The 4,239-nt window shown below is 41.4% G+C and overlaps 1 long non-coding RNA gene across 6 annotated transcripts in view; it reads right to left on the reverse strand.

The window, feature by feature from the left end:
* LOC123124569 (uncharacterized) overlaps positions 1-3,863 on the reverse strand; it is a 4,875-nt gene extending 1,012 nt beyond the window's left edge. For 4 of the 6 annotated variants that reach the window (XR_006461167.1, XR_006461164.1, XR_006461161.1 and 1 more), the window contains exons 1-4: positions 2,965-3,863; positions 2,774-2,834; positions 2,441-2,552; positions 446-2,347 (exon numbers count right to left, since the gene is read on the reverse strand). This is a non-coding gene — a long non-coding RNA (uncharacterized lncRNA). Of the gene's footprint in view, positions 1-445; positions 2,348-2,440; positions 2,564-2,773; positions 2,835-2,964 lie in introns of all 6 variants that reach the window. The other 2 variants (XR_006461163.1, XR_006461165.1) reach the window with 2 other exon arrangements.
* Positions 3,864-4,239: the final 376 nt, after the last annotated feature.

Below are 4,239 nucleotides of genomic sequence, written 5' to 3' on the forward strand. Positions count from 1 at the left end.
ACACGACCATGTATCATAAAAATAATAATTTTGAGTGCATTTTAAAGTTCTGTATATAACTTGTTGCCAATTGGTGTATCATTATCAGCAAACATTCATTTCACCCAACTGTTTAGCAACCCCTCCCCCCCAATCACATGCACAAAGCACTGATCATTCCTTATCTTCAAGCATCATTCTGGATGGAAAAGGAAAATATAATGCATTAACCAAGGACACAGGTAACATCTTCATTTATATTCAGAGCACTAGAATGTTCTCCTATATGATGTTTGTCTTCCCCTTGTATTTCAGTTGGATCGCAATAACTCGGCAACAAAGGGTACATCACCATGTTTAGGTTAAGAATCAGCTTCATTTCAAGAATATGTAGCCTATCCTCCTATATTTGTCAGCCAGGTCATTTTTGTACTTAAGCCAAAACAAAGCATAAATATCTACTCACCTACATAAGTTGCAGTTGCACATGCCCATATATTTGCTGCAAGTTGAGGCTCTTTAAGCAACATCATCACCACTTTTACTACACAAACCATCAAAGGATGAGGCCAAAGCTAGGTGTAAGTACTGAAGAAACGAGAAGTGTATGATTCATAAGCAAAAAAGAGCAAGAGACCAATCTTCAATAACATGTAGGAGGTTTATTAACCATCTATATACATCCGTATGTAGTCCATATTGAAATATATAGAAAGACATATTTAGGAACGGAGGGAGTAATAACTAAGACAATGTGGCAATGAGTAAGAAAATAGGAGAATAAAGCTATAACCAGATTGAACAACAAACCTATACAGTTGCATATACACCAACGGAAGGTAGTAAACAAAATGAGGGCACTCAGCAAGCACAATTCAAAATTAGAAGTGCACCAGGTACGTGACCAAAGCAGTTATAATGGGCCAGTGGCGAGAAATTTCCAACACAATAGAACAGTCAAGATAGGCACGCATCTCAATCACATAGGAAATCAAGAGAAAATATTAAGCAAAGGCAATGTAGAAACAAATAAGCATGCTCCAAGCAAAGTTGAGTGACGCTGGCCCTGGAAGTGAAGAAAAAATGATTTTCCTGGAGAAGATATCTCGATTCAGTCAAGATTTATAAAAAGAATTATATAACAACTATAGCTAACATGCATTGTTACAACAGTACACATCTACAATGACCAAAAGGGTTTATTTCTGTATGGAAACAATCAGTAAGGTTAGTTTAGTGAACCAATAGAATGCAACTCACTCATAATTATTTAAAAAAGGAATAACAAAATGTGATCCTCCTTTATTAGTGTGTACACACTACACAGAGCTATGAATTATAGAACCGAAGACTATTAAGTAAAACAAGAACGCGCCATAACTAATCTTTCCAAATCCCCTCCCAAGCACATGTTCTCCATACTTCATTGAATCTATATAGAATTAATTACTAGTTTCTACTATTACTTATAACAAATATAATATGGCAGACAATGAACAATTTTACCATCAACTTTTTTATTGTGTTCATTTGTGTTTGCTACGATCAAATTTGATCTTGATCTTCTACATTGAAGATTAAAGATGCCAAAGGCTGATAACATGCTAGTCTTAAAGAAAAGACGATTCAGTCATAAACGCAACATAAGTTAGAGGGCATCTCGAGAAATGATTTGAGGAAAATTCTGTTTCTGGAGAGATGTTATTTTCCTTTTAGTTGCATTCTTATAATATCTTGTTGGAGTATAGGGTATGCATGCACTTGCTCTGGGTTACAGAACATGTGCTGAATGGTCTAAGGAGAGTCTTGTAGAAGCTTTCAAAAGTATGAATGTTTAAGAAAAGCCGCCAATTGAAAATGGAGATCCAACTCACATGGTTTTATAATTATAAATTGATTTACATGTTGTTTCTTCCAATTGTTGAGGGCATCATACTCTAAAATAGAGAGAACATATAGGCACGCCCAAGGATTTTGGTACAAATGTCTTAGGATGCTTATCCCCCAGTTACCATTATAGTCGGTAAATATAATTGTAGTGGTAAAGTTTTCAATTGTTCTCTTTGCAAGTTCAAACTTCCAGCAACACTTAACAACAAAAATAGCTTATGAGAGTTAAAAACAAATTGGAATTAAAGTTAGAATCTTATGTTAGATTTGCCGAGAAGTAATCTCACACACATGCCTACTATTTTGTTAGCCAAGCAAAACATATTCCAGTAAACCATGAACAATAGAGAAGCCCTTGGCTAGATCAACTGACCATCACTTGAAGAAAATGTAAAGGAAGATACCTGAGGAACATGGCTTGAACTGAACAATGAGCAAATCTTGAGTAGGAGAACAAAGAAGCTGCAACCTTCTAGATCTGACAACGTGCGAAATGAAAGTAGAGGAACTTGTTAGAGCATAAGCATGTCAGCAGACAATTTAAAGAGAAGGAAAATATTAGTCCATTTACCAAGGTTAAAGCCCAAAACGGATGAGAAAAGTAGCCAAGATTAATGGAACATCTAAAATATAGGCACCAAGCCAGACATGAGTAGCCACCTGATATCAGCCTCCAAAGCGACCTGATATGAGCCTCCAATAAAATTGGTACAAAAGCAGTGGTGTAAACATATAAATATAAGAGAAACAAAACATTATAACTTATTATGGCATGGGAACTATTTGTAGAATCTTTATCATGCGAATCAAACAACTCTAGAATACAACTATTTGATATGTACTTCAATTGTGCTTGATGTATACTCTGTAAAGCAATGTAAATGCTCTTAATAATGAGAAATACCTAGAAACATTAGGAGAATAAGCCCCATGTGTAAGAAAATCTTGAATCTATAAATTCATGCCTGAGACAATGAACTGAAAATTAGCTCTGTACATTCACCAAGATAAAGATAACAACATTCTATGAAAAGAAATTGCATAACTCGCATCACACTTTTCTTGGTGAGCCAGTTATAGAACCTGGACACCCACCTATGCTCAACTGCTGCCCAACCCCCTCTGCTCCAACCCTAGAACATTCATTCCTGCCAAACAAAAACAACATTGGTAGTGCTGCAAAAATGTATAATCTAGTGCCAGATAGTGATGCCTCCGTCAATCAAATACCTAGGAATTTTCTCCAGAAATAGACCAATTTAATCATTCTGTTCTAGGAAAAGACCTAAATCACTATTGCCGAGCATCCACACTCGAACTAAAAACATCATTTCGTAGCTAATCCTCGAATACAGATAGTAATCCAACGAAACCAAAACACTACATTCACCAAATATGGAGATCTGAAGATCGGAAGGGAGGTGGATGGCTAAACACACACACAACACACACACAGACACACGCGCGCGCGTGCACACACACACACACACACACACACACACACACACACACACACACACACACACATCAAGCAGGGCAGGAGAACCAGGGAGAGCAGGGGCTCGGAGGAAGTTAACTTGCCCGGACGAGATTCCTGGCGGCGACGAAGGTGACTCGAGGCGACAGCAATGGAGGTGACTCAAGGCGGTGGCTAGGGTGACTCGACGCGGCGGCTAGTGAATCCAGGCGGCGGGCGAGGCCATGCGGGCGCCCTTGATCCAATCCGTTGCCTGGTCTTGTCAATCGAGCGAATAGGGTTAAGAGTGGGCTTCTACTGGGCTCGGGCTGAGCTCCATCGCTACGTATCCTCGACATGTCGACGGCGTCCCTGGCGGTGCATCATAGGAGACGATGCGGAGGGGCCGCTGGCTTGACGAAGGGTTGGCGGAACCCTTGCACGCTTTGGAGGATGGGCGCGGATGGTATTGGTGAATCCCAATGGCGACGAGACACGCACGCAGCCAGTGCCACCGATGAACGGGACCAGGAGCAACGCCGGCCCACCCGTCATCGCTATAGAACAGAGATGGGTACATATGCTGGGTACATACGCATCGGCCTATCCTTGCACAACTGCTCCCCGTAACACATGACGCGGGCAGCGCACGAGGATCGGGCCCCCAGGCGCGTTTGACCCGGGACGCGACGCAGGAGGCAACGTGCACATGGAAAAGTCACAACCATCAAACTGACGTGTGGGACCAAAGAGCAGGCAGGCCTACTTGCAGTCGCACCAACAGGCGAATCCAGAGGGGCGAGCGAACCCAGAAATTGGGCAGTATGCCCATGATGCACGCATGCGGCGCGACCGGAGAGGCCGCTCGCGCACCCAAAAAGCTTTGGCCCAGCCAATCCACTTGTGCCTGAGCC

The sequence above is a fragment of the Triticum aestivum genome, chromosome 1B (assembly GCF_018294505.1).
Source record: "Triticum aestivum cultivar Chinese Spring chromosome 1B, IWGSC CS RefSeq v2.1, whole genome shotgun sequence".
Lineage (NCBI taxonomy): Eukaryota > Viridiplantae > Streptophyta > Magnoliopsida > Poales > Poaceae > Triticum > Triticum aestivum.